This window comes from Microcaecilia unicolor, chromosome 11 (assembly GCF_901765095.1).
Source record: "Microcaecilia unicolor chromosome 11, aMicUni1.1, whole genome shotgun sequence".
NCBI lineage: Eukaryota > Metazoa > Chordata > Amphibia > Gymnophiona > Siphonopidae > Microcaecilia > Microcaecilia unicolor.
Window position 1 is genome coordinate 450,764 of NC_044041.1, and position 20,827 is coordinate 471,590.

The window sequence follows — 20,827 nt, forward strand, 5'->3', positions numbered from 1 at the left end:
GACGGAACAGAGAGGGAAACTGTGCTGAGAAATGCACCACACAGAAGGGGAGGGAGGGAACCGCCGAGGTCGCTACCGCTCCCCCCTCCCCGAGGTCCCCGCTACCACAACCCCCCCACTGGGTTGCCGCCGGCCCCCCTCCACCCTCTCCTGCCCTCCCCTCCCTCCCCCAAGGTCGCCGCCGCCCCTCCCCCCCCAGGTCGCCGCCGCCTCCACCCGGGCCGGGCCCTCTCTTCTCCATTGAACTTACAGCGCCGAAACCGCAGCAGGCAGATCAGCTCCCGTCGGCCTTCCTTCCCTGCCTGTGTCCCGCCCTCGCCGACATTATGTCACACAAGGGCGGGACACAGGCAGGGAAGGAAGGCCGACGGGAGACGATCTGCGTGCTGCAGTTTTGGAGGTGAGGCGCTATACGTTTAATGGAGAGGAGAGGGCCCAGCCCGGGTGGAGGCAGCAACCTTGGGTGGGGGGGGGGAGGAGGGGAGGGCAGGAGAAATGCTGGACATGGGAGGTCTCAGAAGGAGGGGGGCCTTGGAGCTGGGAGGGATGGACGGAGGGGAGCCTTGGAGCTGGCTGGAAGGGAGGGACGGAGAGGGGCCTTGGAGCTGGGAGGGAAGGCGGGAGGATGTTGGACATGGGAGGTCAGAAGGAGGGGGGCCTTGGAGCTGGCTTGGAGGGAGGGACGGAGGGGGGCCCTTGAAGCTGGGAGGGAATGGGGCTTGGAGCTGGGAGGGAGGGAGTTGGACATCAAAACAGAACATACCAATACTCGCCCGTTTTAACGGGCTTAACGGCTAGTTGTCTTATATATATCACTTTGCTGTACAACTATTTTACTTGGATGATATGTCAAAATTTCATTAAAAAAAAAATATATATATATATATTTCCTCCTATTTGTTTTTAAAGTATTTCCATGTAAATTCCTCAAGTGTCCCCTAGTCTTTGTACTTTTGGAATGATTAAAAAATCAATTTACTTCTTCTCGTTTTACACCATTCGGGAGTTTGTAGACCTCCCCTCATCCATCTCTTTTCCAAGCTGAAGAGCCCTAATCTCTTTAGCTTTTCCTCACACGAGAGGAGTTCCATCCCCTTTATCATTTTGGTCACTTTTCTTTGAACCTTTTCTAATTCCACTATATCTTTTCTGAGATACGGCAAACAGCACTGAACACAATACTCAAGGTGAGGTCGCACCATGGAGCGATACAAAGGCACATGCGTGGGATAAACATAAAGGAATCCTGTTCAGAAGGAATGGATCCTCAGGAGCTTAACCGAGATTGGATCTGCAGAGCCGGTAGTGGGAGGCGGGGCTAGAGGTTGGGAGGCGGGGATAGTGTGGGGCAGACTTATACAGTCTGTGCCAGAGCCAGTGGTGGGAGGCGGGACTGGAGGTTGGGAGGCAGGGATAGCGCTGGGCAGACTTATACGGTCTGTGCCAGAGCCGGTGGTGGGAGGCAGGACTGGTGGTTGGGAGGCGGGGATAGCGCTGGGCAGACTTATACGGTCTGTGCCAGAGCCGGTGGTTGGGAGGCGGGGCTGGTGGTTGGGAGGCGGGGATAGTGCTGGGCAGACTTATACGGACTGTGCCAGAGCCAGTGGTGGGAGGCGGGACTGGAGGTTGGGAGGCAGGGATAGTGCTGGGCAGACTTATACGGTCTGTGCCAGAGCCGGTGGTGGGAGGCAGGACTGGTGGTTGGGAGGTGGGGATAGCGCTGGGCAGACTTATACGGTCTGTGCCAGAGCCAGTGGTTGGGAGGCAGGACTGGTGGTTGGGAGGTGGGGATAGCGCTGGGCAGACTTATACGGTTTGTGCCCTGAAGAGCATAGGTACAAATCAAAGTAGGGTATACACAAAAAGTAGCACACATGAGTTGTCTTGTTGGGCAGACTGGATGGACCGTGCAGGTCTTTTTCTGCCGTCATCTACTATGTTACTATGTATGTATGTATGTTACATTATAGTATTTTTGATCTTATTCACCATCCCTTTCCTATTAATTCCTAGCATCCTGTTTGCTTTTTCGGCCATTGCCGCACACTAATCAGAAGATTTTAGGGTATTATCTACAATAACACCTAGATCTTTTTCTTGAGTGTTGACCCCCAAGGTGGACCCTAGCATCAGGTAACGATTATTCTTCCCAATGTATTTGTCCACATTAAATTTCATCTGCCATTTGGATGCCCAGTTTTCCTGCAATATTTCAGTCAGCATGTGTTTTAACAACCTTGAATAGTTTTGTGTCATCTGTAAATTTAATCAACTCACTCGTCGTTCCAATTTTCATATCATTTATAAATATGTTAAATAACACCGGTCTCAGTATAGATCCCTATGGCACTCCACTGCTGCCCCTCCTCCACTGAAATGACCATTTAACCCTACCCTCTGTTTTCTGTCCAGTAACCAATTCCTAATCCACAGCAGAACCTTGCCTCCTATTCCATGACTAATTTTCTCTCATGAGGAACTTTATCAAAAACTTTCTGAAAATCTAGATACACTACATCAAGCAGCTCACTTTTATCCACATGTTTATTCACACCTTCAAAGCAGTGGCATAGCCAAGGGTGGGCCCGGGTGGGCCCAGGCCCATCCAATTTGGGTTCAGGCCCACCCAATAGCAGCACATCTCTAATGTGGCTGGTTGGGATTCCCAAGCCCCACCAGCCAAAAACTCCCAACTGTCCCTCCTGCATAACTTTTAAATAGCAGATCTTTGTCTGCTACAAGCAGCGACTGATACATACTGTTCGCACCGGCCCTGCTGCCTTCCCTCTGATGTATTCCTGCGTATGCAGAAACAGGAAGTTGCATCAGAGGGAAGGCTGTGGGGCTATCATGAGCACTGTGTATTAGTTGCTGCTCGTTGCCAGTGAAAATCTGCCATTTAAAAGGGGAGGGGGATGTTTGAGAGACCATATGGCATGCAGGCAAGAGAGAGAGAGAGAGACCAAATTACTTGTGGGACAAGGCGGAGTTCTTCTGCCCACCCATCTTGGGCCCAGGCCCACCCAAAATTGGGTGTCTGGCTACGCCCCTGGGGCTATCAGGGCCTCTGGAGGGAGCATCTTATAATATTCCCCAGTAAAGCCATCGGGTCCAGGGGCAGAATGTTGCTTAAGGGATTTTATTGCCCCTTGTAGCTCCTGCAGTGTCAATGGGCTATTCAGCCCCTCTACCTCTGCTTGCGACAACTGAGGTAGGCCTGCCTGCTGTAGATATTCTGAGGCTATTTTTGGTAGTGGACCATGCTCCCCCGAGTACAAGGCAGTAAAGTATTCTGTAAAAGTCTTTCCTATCTCTTTGCGGTCTGTAATAGGCTTCTTGTTTTTATCTTTTAGCATTGTCACCGCTCTTGAACCCCCCCAGTTTTTAATAACTCTAGCTAACAGCCTGCCCGGACGATTCCCAAATCTCTGCAACTTATACTTAAAGAAAAGGCCAGATCTATTCTCCTGTTCATGTAGCAGCGTGTTGAGTGCCACACGTGCTGCTTTTAGATTCTCTAGTGTAGCTTGTGTGGGATGCTGTATATGTGCACGCTTAGCCTTTCTCACTTGTTCTTCTAAATGCAGAATACCCTGCGCTCTTCTTTTTCGCCTTAAGCTAGTATATACTATTATGTCCCCCCGAAGGACAGCCTTCGAGGCTGCCCAAAATAACTCTGGTTGTGTCTGTGCATGGTCTACATTATTTGTGGCATAATCTTCCCATTTCATAGTAATGTAATCCCGAAACTGCAGGTCTCTAGAAAGATAATGGGGAAACCTCCATCCCCTCCCTCCCCCTTCATCTGCTGGAATTCCCAAGTCCAGCCAGACTGGTGTGTGGTCAAATATTTCTTCTGGGCCAATTGTTACCATTTTTACCCATGTGAACATTGCCCTGTCTACTAATATGTAGTCTAATCTTGCCAGAGTTCCATGGGCCCGAGACTGATGTGTATAGTCTCGTTCCCCGGGATGCAGTGTTCTCCAGGCATCCACTAAATTGAGAGTTTGCAAGAGTGTATGAAACTCCTGCGCCCGTTGTCCTGAATAGTGTGGTGACGCGGGATTAGTGCAATCAACCTTTGGGTCTATTACCATGTTAAAATCTCCTAAAATTAAACATTGTTTTGTCTTATACGTTAAGCATCGGGCTGCTATTTCTTTATAGAACTTAGAATCGTAAGCGTTGGGCCAATAGATGCCTACTAAAAGAAATTCCAGGCCCTGCAGCCACACCTGCAGTATGATGTAATTCCCTTGCACCCCTCTTGATAGCACTTTGGCTTTATATGATAATCCTTTACGAAATAGTATGGCCACCCCTCCTTTTCTCCCTTGGGCAGCTGCTGCATAACTTTCTCCCACCCAAAATCTCTGCAGCTTGGCATGTTCTGCATCTGTAAGTCTAGTTTCCTGCAGACACGCACTATCCGCTTTGTGTCGTTTTAGGGCCGTCAGAATTTTAGTTCTTTTCACTGGAGAGCTAATGCCCCCCACATTCCAAGTAATTATCCTTGCTGGCATAGTGTTATTGTGTGATGTGAATCATATTTTTATTATGCTAATCTGGCATTTCAATCATCATTCTTGACCCCCATAAGGCCTGTTTCTCCCTTCTTGTTTCCCATATGAAGTTCTGTGCCCCCCTGGGGATTCCTTTTTTACATGCGATGGGGCTCCGACCTAACCTATGTGATCCCATAGACAACACTTCACCCCTCTCCACAGCTTCTGATGTTACCTTATCTTTATTACCTCCCCTCCCCCCTTCCTTTTCTTTCCCCCCCCCTCCACCCTTCTCCCCTTTCTTTTCCCCAACTTCTAACCCTTTTCTTATCCTACCCACAATTGGGGGATGAAATTCGGATCACGCCATGTGCTAGGGACCCATAGCCCTTTGTAATTATATATACACCAAACCTACTTCACAACATTTAACTGCAAACCTTCACAAACTTTGTAGCTCTCCCTGTTTCAGTCTGCTTCTATTAAGTCCTGTTCTTGAAGCGCTGTTTTTGCCTCTGCTGGAGTCTTAAAGGTCCGCCATGTACCTTGGATGCAAATTCGTAATTGTGCCGGATATTGAAGTGCAAAACGTATCTTCTTCTGTACAAGTGTGGTGCATAGTTGGTGAAACTTCCTTCTCTGTTCTTGTACTCCTTGGGAGAAATCCTGAAATATTAATATATTACGCCCATCATGTTTTAATTGGTCCATCATGTTTTAATTGGTCCCTTTTCATCTTGAAGCCTTGTATAATTTCCAACTTATGTCGGTAGTTCAGGATTTTTGTAATTACTACCCTGGGCCTCCCTCGTTCTCCGTCTCTTCGTCCAATCCGATGGGCCCTTTCGATCACCACTGGGCCCATAGAGTCAGAGAGAGCTAGTTCTTTTGATAGCCAGTTTTCGAGCCAAATTTCCAGATGTCTATCCGGCAGCGCTTCCGATAGTCCCACGATGCAGATGTTGTTCCTTCTGGAATGATTTTCCAGCTCTTCCAGCTGGGTCGCCTGGTCTTGTACTTGTTGTTGGAGACGCGCGATGTCCGGGCCAAATCCGTGTGAATCATCTTCGAGGGCCGAAACCCGAGTCTCCAAGTCTCCAGTTCTGATGCCCAGACCATCCAATTTGGTATCAAGTGCTGCCCATCGCGGTTCCAGAGCCTTTTCGATCGCAGCTATTAATTGCCAAAGTGGGGCTCGGCGCTGCTGGTTCGTCAGCCATCTTGTCTTCTCCGCCGCTTTTAGGTTTCTCTTTTTTCATTTTAGAGGCCATCCCAGCTGGCGATTAGTTTAAATATTTGTCTATCAACCTTCCTTCACCACTGGGAAGCTTTTGGTGTGTTTAAATTGTTAATTTAACCTTGGCAGGGTCGCTGGGTCGCTGAGTCCCAGGAGCTTCGGCAATTCGCCTCTACTCTGCTTCACACCATCACGTGATCTCTTAATGGGCCACTCTAATTCAACAACTTTTATTCCTGGGGCGAGTGTGTGCAGTATTTGAAAACCTTGCACACAATATTTAAAATTCTGCAAAGATTTTATTTGTATAGTTTTTTTTGCACAGAATTTCCTCATCATAAGGCCTGAAATTCCCTCCTGCTTTCTCCCTCCTCAGGCTCCAGCCTCCCCAGTTCCATCTCTCAGGTTTCTTTTGATATATTGCCCTTGGGCAAAGACCTTCAGCACGGTTTACATAATAAATATAAAAAGTTAAAATCAAACGTGGAGAATAGGAGTGAAACAATAGACAGGAGTAAGTGATAGGGAAAAAGAGGAAGGAAGTCCATTTGGTATAGGACAGGAAAGAGCAGCAATACAATTTAAACAGTGCTGATCTATGCAATCCCGGAAAGCGCACAATGACATTCTCTCTCCCTCTAACTCCCATCAAGACCCTTAATACAGCCCTCGAAGTCTTCTCCTATATGCGATATACCGACCTCTCACTCTCCCTCCCCCAGCACACACCCTCACCTCTTATTTTTTCTCCTCCTCCCCCCAGTTATCATTTTATCTCTCCCACCCTCCCTATTGTACATCCTCAAGCTTAATTTCCCTCCACACCAGTGGCATAATCTCAGCTTTCTCTGCCCTTCTTCCCATCCCCATGGTAGACTCACAGCTTTCTCTGCCCCCCTCCCCAAATCTCCATGGCGCACACTCAACTTTCCTGCCCCTGAAACCCCAGGGTACACTTTCACTTTACTCTATCCCCTCCCACCCTCCCCATGGCACACTCAGTGGCAGCAGCTGCTCTCTCTCTCTCCCCTTCCCCCACAGAGATTGAGCAACTAGAGGAAGAGGAAGTGAAGTACCACACATAGGGTCACTTCCTCCTCATCTGCTGGCTTCGATCAGTGTTGCCAGGTGGGCGGTTTTACCGCCCAATTGGGCGGTTTTCCGCGACCCGCCGCGGGAAATTTTTGCCCGTGGCGGGTTGCGGTTTTTTGGGCTGGTTTTTGTGCTTCGGGCGGTTTTTTCGGCCGCGGGGGGGGCGGGGTTAATGACGTTTTTGGGTGGGGTTAATGACGTTTTGGGCGGGGTTAGTGACGTGGGAGGCGGGCCGATGACGTGAGAGGCGGGGCCGATGACGGGGAGGCGGGGCCGATGACGTGAGAGGCGGGGCCGATGACGGGGAGGCGGGGCCGGTGACGTGGGAGGCGGGGCCGGTGACGGCGGGGGCGGGGTTGATGACGGCGGGGGCGGGGGTGGTGACGCGGGGGTGGGGGTGTCAGGGGCGGGGTTTGTGTTTGGGCGGTTTTTGGGCTGTTTTTTGGGCTCCAGTGGGCTGGAAAAAAATTTTCCACCTGGCAACCCTGGCTTCGATCTGTGTGTATGAACTGCGTGGTGGGGGGGGGCACAGTGTGCTAAATGGCTAATGCAGAGTTCACTTGTAAGCCCTTACCCTCTGATATTCAGCCAGTGGTGGTGTGATGCAAGGATTGGTTCTTTGGTTCTTTTTAACATTTTTGTAAGTGATAGTGCAAAGGGCTGTCTGGTAAGGTTTCCCTTTTTGCAGATGATACCAAACTCTGTAATAGGGTAAATACCCCTGGTGTGGAAAACATGAGGAAGGACCTAGTGAAGCTTGAAGAATGGTCTAGGATTTGGTAGCTAAGATTTAATGTTAAAAAATGCAGGTTCATGCATTTGGGTTGCAAATACCTGAGGGAGAGGTACACTATAGGTGCAGAGTTTATCCTTAAAATCGAGTGTGGTACCTGAAGATTGGAGGGTGGCCAATGTAATACCGATTTCTTTAAAAAAGGTTTCAGAGGAGATCCGGGAAATTATAGACCGGTGAGTCTGACATCAGTGCCGGACAAAATGGTAGAGACTATTATAAAGAACAAAATTACAGATCATATTCAAAAGCATGGATTAATGAGACAAAGTTAACATAGATTTAGTGAAGGGAAATCTTGCCTCACCAATCTACTGCATTTCTTTGAAGGGGTGAACAAACATGTGGCTAAAGGGGAGCCGGTTGATATTGTGTATCTGGATTTTCAGAAGGCGTTTGACAAAGTACCTCATGAAAGACTCCACAGGAAATTGGAGAGTCATGGGATAGGAGGTAGTGTTCTATTGTGGATTAAGAACTGGTTAAAGGATAGAAAACAGAGAGTATGATTAAACGGTCAGTATTCTCAATGGAGAAGGGAAGTTAGTGGGGTTCCCCAGGGGTCTATGCTGGGACCACTGCTTTTTTACATATTTATAAATGACCTAGAGATGAGAGTAACTAGTGAGATAATTACATTTGCTGATGACACAAAGTTATTCAAAGTTGTTACATCGCGGGAGGATTGTGAAAAATTACAAGAGGACCTTACGAGACTGGGAGACTGGGCATCTAAATGGCAGATGACGTATAATGTGAGCAAATGCAAAGTGATGCATGTAGGAAAGAGGAACCTGAATTATAGCTACGTCATGCAAGGTTCCACGATAGGAGTCACAGACCAAGAAAGGGATCTAGGTGTCGTCGTTGATGATACGTTGAAACCTTCTGCTCAGTGTGCTGCTGCGGCTAAGAAAGCAACAGAATGTTAGGTATTATTAGGAAAGGAATGGAAAACAAGAATAAGGATGTTATATTGCCTTTGTATCGCTTCATGCTGTGACCGCACCTCGAATATTGTGTTAAATTCTGGTCGCCATATCTCCAAAAAGATATAGTGGAATTAGAAAAGGTGCAGAGAAGGACAATGAAAATGATAAAGGGGATGGGACGACTTCCCTATGAGGAAAGACTAAAGCGGCTAGGGCTCTTCAGCTTGGCGAAAAGGTGGCTGAGAGGAGATATGATAGAGGTCTATAAAATAATGAGTGGAGTGGAATGGGTAGAAGTGAAGCATCTGTTTACGCTTTCCAAAAATACTAGGACTAGGGGGCATGCGATGAAGCTACAATGTAGTAAATTTAAAACGAATCTGAGAAAACGTTTTCTTCACTCGTGTAATTAAACTCTGGAATTCGTTGCCAGAGAATGTGGTAAAGGCAGTTAGCTTAGTGGAGTTTAAAAAAGGTTTGGACGGCTTCCTAAAGAAAAAGTCCATAGACTATCATTAAATGGACTTGGGGAGAATCCACTATTTCTGGGATTAGCAGTATAGAGTGTTTTGTACTTTTTTGGGATCTTGCCAGGTATTTGTGACCTGGATTGGCCACTGTTGGAAACAGGATGCTGGGCTTGATGAACCTTTGATCTTTCCCAGTATGGCAATACTTATGTAATACTTCCGTGCACAAAAGAACAGGACTTGAGGTGATTGAATGAAGAGGACTAAAGGTGATGAAAACTGATGATCTTAAGGTTGCAAATCATGTGGAAAAAGAAGGCGGTGATAATGCTTCTGTAGAAGTCTCTTCTAAGGCCCCATTTATAAAAGAGTGTACAATTCTGGAGACCACATGCTCAGAGGGCGGCTACTAAAATGGTCAGTGGTCTTCATCATGAAGCCTATGGGGACACTTAAACATCTCAATATTTATGCTTTGTAAGAAAGGCAGGAGAGGAGAGATAGAGAGCTTTAAATACCTAGTACATAAGTACATAAGTAATGCCACACTGGGAAAAGACCAAGGGTCCATCGAGCCCAGCATCCTGTCCACGACAGCGGCCAATCCAGGCACAGGAGGCAAATCTCAATTGAAATGAATCTCTGAGGGGCAGAGGATGAGGGTGAAAGAGGGTAGGTTCAGTTCCTTGTGACTCTGGGCAAGTCACTTAACCCTCCATTGCCCGCCGCATTGAGCCTGCCATGAGTGGGAAAGCGCAGGGTACAAATGTAACAAAACAAAAACAAAAAAAGTAATCTGCTTCTTTACAGAAAGGGTGATGGATGTATGAAATGGCCTCCCAGTGGAGGTGGTGTAGACGAAGACCCTACGTGAATTCAAGAAGGCTTCGGACAAGCACAAAGGACCTCTTAGGTAGAGAAAGAGAAAGTAGATGGTACAGATGTGCCAACTGGGAAAACCATATGGCCTATGTCTCTGTGCTTCTATTCTCTGATAGAGGCCAACCGAAACTGTCTGAAAGCTTTTGGCTGAAATTGAAACTGCAGCCAAAACTCATCATTTGGTTTTGGCTGAAACTGAAACCAACTCAAATTTGGTTGTGTGAATGTGAGTCAGTGAGGACCACTGGGGATTGTCAGCGCTTGCAGTCTTCATCCCTTTGCTCAACCCACAGTATCCAAGCCAGAATATAATTTTAATAATGAAAGACCAGATTTTACCTCCAAGCAAAATAGCCTCCACATACATGGACCTCAGGTAATGAAAACTGAAACTAAAAGCCACAGTGCCACACTTGGGAGTGGCCACCGATGTCATATCTCCTCAAAGAGACAAATTTCTAAGGAGCTTATCATCCCAAATTTATAGACTTAAATTCCAGTTAAAATTCTGAATCAAAAGCAGTTATTTGGAGCAGTCTGTTTACCATATCAACTATTATGCAAGATCATAACTGCATTACTTGCAATTGCAGTACAAAAAATATATATACAAAGAGTACCCCCCCCCCCCCCCCCCGGGGCTACCTTACAATCCCTGGTGGTCTAGTGGTATAGCCAGGGCAGGAGCAATGTCCCAGGCATGGCAACCATTTTGAGAACAGAACCAGAATGGGCAACAGTAACTGAGGATTGTAAGAAAGGTCCAAGGGACCTATGAGTATGAAGGAAGGCACTTGGGGGGGGTCTAGGTGGAGGGGCTACTCCTGTTATGGGGGGAGGGGAGGGATGGAGGCAAATGGGACAAAGCACATATTTTTGGCTTCTACAGAAAACATATGATCATTTTTCTGCCCAAACTCAAAATATGGCTGAAAATAAAAAGTAACCCTTTGACTGAAACGGGGCAGAAAAAGGAATGGAGGCTAGTTTCAGGACCGTAACTGAAATTTGGTTGGCCTCTATTCTCACATTAACTTTCGGGGCAGAGAGACATCTTTTGTTTGATTAATGTACTTTGATGCTCAGCTTTTTAAGGTCTTTAAATAGGTTCCCTTAAACCTGAAGTTTATCTGCTACCTCTTTCCCTCCAGGGACAGGGAGAGGAGATTCTGTTGTTAACAGTAATCAATCTGATACAGTTGACAAACTTCTAGGAAAGGAGTCTGGTACTATTAACCTAGAAATCATTTGCTGTAGATGTTATTAAAACGTACAGGTACACTGCAAGATGACATCTTATCTCAATAGCTATAGTTAAAACTAGATTCAGAACAGATGCAACACCCTCGCCTCTGAAAGGGACTCTTGAATCTGGTAAGATGGGATGTTCTGCAGAAAATCCAGTTCTCCTCAATATAAGTATAATATAATTTCCCTTTCAGACTTCACCAATTTGAAACTGTGGCACCAGAATAAACATAGAAAAGCTCTTGCTGGAAATAAGCCAAAGAAAAGCAATTGTTTCTCTGTCAAATTCAAAGTCTCATTCTGCAGAATCGACCTATTTGATAACAGCCGGTTCTGGGGGCTCCTAATACATTTTGAACATTCAGTGTTATTCATTTTCTTTCGCCTCATTAAAGTGGCACAAACCATGGAGTCTGGGGACTACAAAGGGAAAATCGGATCAAAGCAGATTTTCAGCTCATTTCAGTTGTTTGCAGTCTTCTTTCAAAGGTGGTTTGTCATACACAAACTTGCAAAACTTGGGTACACATCTGGAGTTAACTCGTTCAATCAAGCAGATGCTAAGAAATTAGAAAAGGCTGATCGCCTACCAAATTATGCTTCTAGCAACCTAGAAACAAAATTAATTCCATAAAAAGAAACAGCAAAACTAACTTGTTAACTTAAGGCAAATGTAATTCAGGGACCCTCAGTGAACACGGTTAAATTGTGCTACGTCCCTGCTCTAAGGATGCAGATTAATTCAGTCCTAAACACTCTTCCCTGTTTGCAATTGTAAAATCAAAGCTAGGCGGGGCACTTACCTTCTGGAATCACCGTCTTCATTATTAGGGTTTGGGAAAGGCACTTCAAAGGAAAATACAAATTGATATCCAAGGAAGGAATCCCGCAAACTTCGGGTCCTGAAGAGAAAAAAAGTCTCCCGTCACCTCTGCACTCAGTCATTTAGAAGAAACCCTGCTACCCATTATCTTTCCTTTCTTTACTGGAGCCAGGCTGCAATGGAAAGGAATTGGTTCCCGCAAGAAATCATCAGCCTTTTCCAGTAGCTTTCAGAAATGCTGCTTCTTGTCTTATTAGCTGCACTTACAAAAAGTGCAGATATTAAAATCTGATGGAAAAGCTGCAAAGGCAATCGCACAGCTCCAGCAGAGAGGGACCGAAGTAGCAAACAGCGATTGAAAATGAGTCTGCACTGCAGCAGCAATCACAGAAGTCCAGAGAGAGAGAGAGAGAGAGAGAGAGAGAGGCTAAAGGCTAAATCGACAGTCACTCAGATTCCGAGACAAAAAAGCTAGTGTAGCAACGGGAAAGCTGAAGCAATTTTTACAGAAATCTAGGGGCACAGATCCCAGAAACAAGTTGCAAATACAAAAGCCGAGGCTGCAGTTTCAATGCAAGGGGCTGAAAAGAGAGACTTCTGCACAATTGCTGTTTACGCATAGGCGGCGCTGTCCTGCATGAGTGCAGTTTACACAGTCACTGACTGCACCTCTGTCTGCAGCTGGCAAGGTGATAAAACCGTAATCAGTGATTCCCAAACATGGTCCAGCCACTGAGAGCTTTTCAGAATATCCATGAGAGAGATGTGCATGCACTGGAGGGTTATGAGAAAAGAGACAGCAGACTTTTAGCGATAAACACAGGGAAACAACTGAGGGTGAAAAGGAAGAGAAAAATGCAGGAAAGGGATAAAGTCAGGGAAACTTACAAAAATCATTATTGTATTTAGTCATTGACTCAAATGTAACAGTAGTGTTAGAAATTTGTGAAACATGTTAAATGAGTTGGAAAGATTCATTTTATCATTAGCTTTTCACTTGTTTTGAAAAATTATTCCACAGTGAATAAATGACAAAAATTAAGCAAAAGAATCTAGGAGAAAGGAGCTCCCTCATTGTGGAATTCTCTTCCGCTAACTCTCTGAGATGTCCAGTCTTTCCTGTCACTCATTTCTTTTCTCATGCTCCTGGTGCTCAGCTGGGTTAGCTGTTTGATTTCTTTATTTTAGAAATGGAATGGCTGTCTTGATTTGCATATGTTCCTCTTTCCATGTCTTTTTAAATGTATTTTACATATTGTAGAGTGCAAGAAACAAGTAGAGGATGACAAAGTGACTCTGAAACCAGGAGTAGGTGAATAGCAACTTTTTACTGAAGCACCAGGAAAATGACCCGACAGGGCCATGTTTCGCCGCCTGTCTCAGGGGTCACAAGTCAACATTCTGAAGACTACAGCAGGACGCTGCTCTCAATGCACAGTGTGAATAATCAAGCAAGCACAGATGCAATAGAAAGGGCTTTGGTGGATATACATTTGATATGGGTTATTCCCCACTTTAAGCCACCGGAAAACCAGGATATATATTTGTTAAAGAAAATTTTCTGTTCACTTATGACCCTCCCATTTCCGCGCCCCATGTTTTGGACTGCAAAAAAATTTTAGGCCTCGATCTGCACCTAACTTTATACAGTTAAGTCCCGATTAAATCTAAGCTTGTTAAAAAGCCAATTGCCACTAATTGGCTCATTATTCTATTCATTTTGCATTCACAATTTTGACGACCTTTATAGAATCAGGTGACATTTTTTTTTGTAAACTCTCTATAAAACTATCAAGAAACTCCAAACAGCCCAGAGTACCGCAGCCAGACTCATATTTGGAAAAACAAAATATGAAAGTGCAAAACCCCTAAGAGAGAAATTACTCTGGCTCCCCCTTAAAGAACGTATCGCGTTCAAAATCTGCACGATTGTTCATAAAATCATTTATGGAGATGCCTCGACCTACATGCTAGACCTTGTGGACCTGCCTCCCAGAAATGCTAAAAAATCGGCCCGCACATTTCGTAATCTACACTTCCCCAGCTGTAAAGGACTAAAATACAAACTAACACATGCAACCAGCTTTTCCTACATGAGCACGCAACTGTGGAATGCTCTACCAACCAACTTGAAAACAATTAACGAATTAGCTAGCTTTTGCAAATCTCTGAAAACCTATCTTTTCCACAAGGCCTACCACAAGAATCCATAGCTCAATTATAACACTCAGGGCCGTGCCTAGGGTCTCTGGTGCCCCCTTGCAGACTATCAGTTGGCGCCCCCCCCCCCCCCCGTCCAGCAGAGCAGGAACAGAAGGGAGCAGGCAAGTAAGCCGGACCTCAGGAAAAAATAGCACTGTATGTATCCCTCATTAATAAGTCTCTGACTCTAAAGTTTAGCAATTTCATTAAAGCAAAATGTATTTTCACATATCACATCCTATCCAAGGAGAATATTTTATATATGTCACCCGTCTGTGGTAAAACTTCACACAGTATCAAAATACCTCTAATATGTAGTCGTGCCAGCCGAGGAAACTAACTGTGCTCAGCTCACAAGAGACAGAGTGAACATAAAATAAAACTTAATCCTTAAAAGATAATATCGGATGAATGCATGAAGGTGAATATGAATTCCTGTGAATGGAATCAGTTTGATTTACAATAAATCCAGATACTACTCCCTCATATATATAACAAAAAATTATTTAAGTGGAATGGAATTATTTGACTGTACTGGTAAACAGAAAAAAATACTCTATTGCATTCTAATCTCCTTTGCACCAAAGGATATAATTCAGATCAAACATTTATCTCTGATCAACTATCTCAGATCAAATATTTATTTCAGATCAAATATTAAGGTTTCCTTGCTTACAGTCACTTAAATCTACCTAGCCTTTATATAGCTTATAGGATTTAAACACTCTTAAACTGAAATTCACCCTTTTCTATTCTTCATAAACTTCAAGTAATCCTGAAATATTCAGATCCTTTTCTCACTAGAGAAACTTCAATCGCCACCAATCTCTTTTCACTTATATTTTCTCATTTACCACAATCAGGCACTCTTTTATAACTTCAGTCAACAAACACAGGAAGTCACAGCTGGATGTCTCTCTTGGCAAAGGACAGCTCTCACTCTGTTCACTTCCCGGGCAGATTTCTTAACAGAAGCTGATCATCCAATCAGAGAGCTCTATTTGAATGCAGATTAAAATACAGACACTCATGGGAATGTTTAGTGAAAAACACCGGACTAATTTGCATATGATTTAAACAAATCTGAGCATATGACAACCTAGTACAGACTCCCAGCACCTGAATTCTGCAATTAGATTTAAGGCAAATACTTTTAAAACTTATTTTTAGCACTTTTAAAATTTCAGGTTCTCTTTAATTTGAATGCTGTTTCAAGCTCTGAAACTCACCCTGACTGAGGAGCTAGCCCCAAACTGAAGCATAAATAGCAATCTGGTTGTATTCTCACGTGCCTGCCTCAATTAATACTGCTCCTTTGAGGGAGAAGCAGTGCAAGAGGGAGGCCTGATTCTGAATGAGTCAACGGCTGAGCGTTTTGCTCCGACACAAAAAATAGCGGCTGTGTCACTGGAGAGCATTTGGAACGCTCTCCAGCGGGTAGAAGCGACGGTTGCCAATTCAGCGAAAGAAATAAAAGAACTAGTAAGTACAGTCGAAAATCTTTCCATATCATTTAATGCTGCAAAACAAGAAACATTAGAGCAAATGGGTGCTCTTAAGCAAGATGTTGTTAAATTGAAGGATATTTCAGCCTCAATTGTAAAAGATAATTTATCTACACAGCGCAGATTAGAACAATTAGAGAACTTTAACCGTAGGCTGAATTTAAGACTGTTGAATTTTCCGAAGGAACTGGGAATTAATCCTCAAGATGCCTTTAAAGTATATTTGTTGGAAGTTCTAAAATTTTCCCCGGAAACTTTACCACCATTGAACAAGGTTTATTATATTCCAACAAAAAAATCACCTGAAATTTCTGCTGAAGCTATCCCAGATGAAAATCAAGAAGAACCTTTGAATGTATCTGAACTTTTAGATTTAACACTGAATGTGAACTCTGAAAGAACTACCTTAATAGCATCCTTTATTTTTCAACAAGATGTTGATGCGGTAATGCGAATTTACTTTAAAAAAATGCAAAAAAGTCTGGATTTATCCTGATATTACTAAACAGACCCAGGAAAGGAGGAAATTATTTTTGCTTATGCGAACAGAAGTAATATCTTTAGGTGCCTCCTTTTACCTTAATTACCCATGTAAATGTGTTATTAAGTATATGAGTTTAAAATATATCTTCTATCAGCCAGAACAGTTGAAAGCATTCATAAATATGAAAAAAATTGGTCAACCGCCGATCTAGAAGAGATAATATGAAATAATTGGATAGGTTGCATGCTAAGCATATTCCACTATTGAGTTTTTCCTCTTTTTCTTTTTAGTAGTAGACTAGCCCCCTGCTTTAGTGGTCTAAAGAAGAGTTAAATATTATTTCCTTGAATATTTTCTCTATTTGTATGTATATGGAGAATTTATCTCTGTATAAAATATATATGTCTGTATTTCCTGTTCAAATGTAACAGATTGTTTAATTTGATTTAAAATGAATAAATAAATAAAATTAAAAAAAAATACTGCTCCTTTGCATGAAAAGGGGAGGGCAGCGGAGATACGAGAATCACAAGTTCAGGTGAAAGATTTTGCAAGTGAGCAGGTGGACCCTGCGGCGCTTACTTTGCTTACCGCATTAGCACGGCCCTAACACTTCACCACTCTACCCTGACTCTGAATGCCTTCTTTCTATAATTGTCTGCTTAGTTCTTCTTTACCATCCTTAATCTCTTTGTAACATCAATTGTATCTTTTACCCTGGAATGGCGATGCCAGGACAGATTTTTGTAAGCCACATTGAGCCTGCAAATAGGTGGGAAAATGTGGGATACAAGTGCAATAAATAAATAAATAATCCGCTTTGAACTCCACCAGGATGCCTTTATACTACCCTAGGCACTGTCCTGAGAGTGAAGCTGGCACCCAGTTTAGACCTATCCCCTCTCCTTTCTTACAAACATTTACCTCGCTTTCTGTCACATAATGGAGTTCTGCTTCCACCCTCCCCCGCACTACTCCTTCTTGCTTCTTAATTTCGTTTCCTTCTATCTCTTATGTATTTTAATATTGCAAGCCACATAGGTATTTTTTGTGATGTGTGGGATAACAAGCCTTTATAAACATGAATATAAATGATACATTGCATTTACAATGACAGACACAAAAGTACAAAGGGGCTTTCAAGGTTAGGGCGTCAACTCAGAAGTTTATCAATCAGACCTGACACGGTCCGTGTTTCGGCGAAACTGCCTGCATCAGGGATCTTACGAATGTGGTTCAGTTATATCAACTCTTCAAAGGAGAATCCAATTCTTAAGTCACAAAAAACACAGATAAAAGGCAGAAATGCAGAAAAATGAAAATAAACTCTCACTCCGTCTGGCTGAATATGGACCAGTCTTGCATTAGCTCCGGCACTGAATACTGGGGGCTAATTCATCCAGTGATAGTAAGCGTTTAAAAAAATGCTGACCGCTGCTGGCTGGATATTGGGGGAGGGTCAAATAAACTTGACCTTGGTAGGCACATCTTCTCTCTCTGGTAGGGGCTGTCTGCACCTTTGCTTTAGATTTGGTAGCATGCAGCAGGCAATGAATATCTTAGAGACTTTTCCAGGCCTATATAGCAGTTACCCTCAAAGATCAGTCCAGGGAGTGAAATGGCTGTTTGAGTGGCCAAACATTCTGTTGATATATGGCCTTGTTGTAGCATTGCTCTCTTTCTGGTTGTGGCATCAAGATGGGGGTGATATGCTATCTGCTCAGGGGGTATCCCATGTCATGTGTCTATGATGGTATGATGAAGTGATTCAGACATCAGTCAAGTGTGCCAATGGCTTAGAGTTGAGTTGTACGCAAAGTGATAGGCTGCCTCTGCATATGTGTTGGAAGGCCCTTGAGCCACAGGGACCTTATTATATGTGCTGGAAAAGGTATCTTACAGTTGAATTTCTAAACTGCCCTGAAAGGTTACTTGGAAGGAGCCAACAACCAATGATCTGGCCAATCTTGAACCTCTCATAGGGAGAAGACATCTGTAATCTCATCCAGAGTATTGCAAACTTCTTGCCTGTTTAGGGAGTGACAAGTCTTTCTATTTCAGTAGGTGGACATTCTTTCTCTTGGGGGCCTGATAGGCACAGGTGCACAGTAAATAACCCCCAGAACCGATGGGAAGCAGGCTACGTAAGAGAACTGAGATGTTGCTTGTTGCCTCTGCTGCACAATGCAGCTGTTTAGTCTGAGGTATGGGTTAGAAATCTATGGGTAATGCACTGTGAGATGGCTGACTAGCCGAATCCTACAGTCACAGCAAGGAAAGGCTGGAAACTGCCAATGGCATAAAAGGCTAAGGCTGCGGTTGGCCCCACGATGGAGTGGAGAGGGGTCTTTGGCTCTTGGTAAAGATGGTAGATGGCTGCCTTATTAAAGTGGAAGTTGATGAGGCCTAGGAATCAGGTCCTGGGCTTAAATATCCTGTGATAGGAATGCCTCCTTCTGACCCTCCTCTGCTCCCTATGTGCCTCATACAGTAGGGTCCACCATGTCCAGTAGTTCAACTGTGACATGACTACTGCCCAGTGGCGTAGCCAAGGGTGGGCTTGGGTGGGCCCAGGCCCACCCACTTTGGGCTCAGGCCCACCCAGTACCAGCATAGCTATAATGTGGCTGGCAGGGATCCCTAAGCCCCACCAGCCGAAAACTCCCAACAACTGTCCCTCCTGCATACCTTGTAAATAGCAGATCTTCGCCTGAAGTGAGCAGTGACTGATGCATACTGCTCGCACCGGCCCCATAGCCTTCTCTCTGATGTATTCTTGCCTAGGCAGAAACAGGAAGTTGCATCAGAGGGAAGGGTATGGAGCAGTGGCGTAGCCAAGGGTGGGCTGGGGTGGGCCCAGGCCCACCCACTTTAGGTTCAGGCCCACCAAGTAGCAGCACACCTATAATGTGGCTGGCAGGGATCCCAAGCCTCACCAGCCAAAAACTCCCGACAACTGAGGGGAGACATGATAGAGGTATATAAAATAATGAGTGGAGTGGAACAGGTGGATGTGAAGCGTCTGTTCACGCTTTCCAAAAATACTAGGACTAGGGGGCATGCGATTAAACTACAGTGTAGTAAATTTAAAACAAATCGGAGAAAATTTTTCTTCACCCAACGTGTAATTAAACTCTGGAATTCGTTGCCGGAGAAAGTGGTGAAGGCGGTTAGCTTAGCAGAGTTTAAAAAGGGGTTGGACGGTTTCCTAAAGGACAAGTCCATAAACCGCTACTAAACGGACTTGGAAAAATCCAAAATCCCAGGAATAACATGTATAGAATGTTTGTACGTTTGGGAAGCTTGCCAGGTGCCCTTCGCCTGGATTGGCCGCTGTCGTGGACAAGATGCTGGGCTCGATGGACCCTTGGTCTTTTCCCAGTATGGCATTACTTATGTACTTATGTACTAACTGTTTGCTGCCAGTGAAAATCTGCTATTTAAAAGGTATATGGGAGAGAGGGGATGTTTGAAAGACCATATGGCATACAGGCGAGAGAGGGAGAATCCAAATCACTTGTAGGACCCATCTTGGGTCCAGGCCCACCCAAACTTGGGTGTCTGGCTACGCCCCTGGTATGGAGCCAACATCAGCAATGTGTATTAGTTGATGCCTGTTGCCGGTGAAAATCTGCTATTTAAAAGGTATTCGGGAGAGGGAGGATATTTGAGAGACCACATCATCTGTGGAATGAGGCGGGGTTCTTCTGCCCACCCATCTTGGGTCCAGGCCCACCCAAAATTGGGTGTCTGGCTACGCCCCTGCTACTGCCTCTCGTCACACCTGATGTTATCCCACCACTAGCCTCCTAACTATCCCACCAGCAGCCCCCAGCTATTCCAGCACTAGCTCCACTATTACCCCTTATCAGCAACCCACCAGTAAACCAGGTATCCCATCATCATCACCCCAATATTCCTACCCCTAAACCTGAATGATTCCACCACCAGAATCCATATTATCCCAGCCTTCCAGGAATCCCCCTAGCAGCACCACTCTCATCCTACGACCAACACTCAGAGCCTCACTCACCCAATGATGACTCTCTAGAGATATACAGGAATGCATACACTGACAAAGACTGCAGGTGGGGCTGGGGGCGATCAGGCAGGACAGAAGTGCAGGACTGGGGCAGGATGGGAGGATGTGTAGATGTGAGTTGAGAAGGACAGTAGGGGAGAGATGTACTCAGATGGATTGCAGGGGGATGGCTGTGAGGTTTTGAGATGGATGGGTCACAGGGCAGTAAATGGTAATGTAAGAAGGTATTTAAAAAAAAATACCCAAAGTTGAGTGAGAGAAGTGAGTGTGCGGCTGTTGCCTGTCTGAAGTTGGTCTGGGGGTGGGGCTGCAATTACCTGCAAATCCAGAAGTGCTGTGGAGCAGAGTGGGAAGCAGCTCCGGAGTTTGCGTGTGCTAGCTGTGAACTTGGTGTGCAGTAAAAGACTGGCCAGAAGCTGCAGAATGTGGCAGCAATAGTTGCATTGGGAGTTTTGTGACAGCACTCATCAGTGCTGTAGCACCATGGGAACACAGGGCCTGGTCATGCTGCACATGCGCAGTTAGTGCTGATGTACATTTATAGAGGGAGAGAGGTGCCCAAATGTCAGAGGTGCAAAGTGCACCTGAGAAAATTCCCCAGTTGTCTGG

General features: G+C 44.9%; 1 protein-coding gene across 1 annotated transcript in view; it reads right to left on the reverse strand.

The window, feature by feature from the left end:
* Positions 1–12,059, reverse strand: part of RTN4R (reticulon 4 receptor) — a 70,060-nt gene extending 58,001 nt beyond the window's left edge. Inside the window, exon 1 of the mRNA XM_030219078.1 lies at positions 11,966–12,059. The gene's annotated coding sequence lies outside the window, so the exon portion shown is untranslated. The remainder of the gene's footprint in view (positions 1–11,965) is intronic.
* Between the last annotated feature and the right edge of the window lie 8,768 nt (positions 12,060–20,827).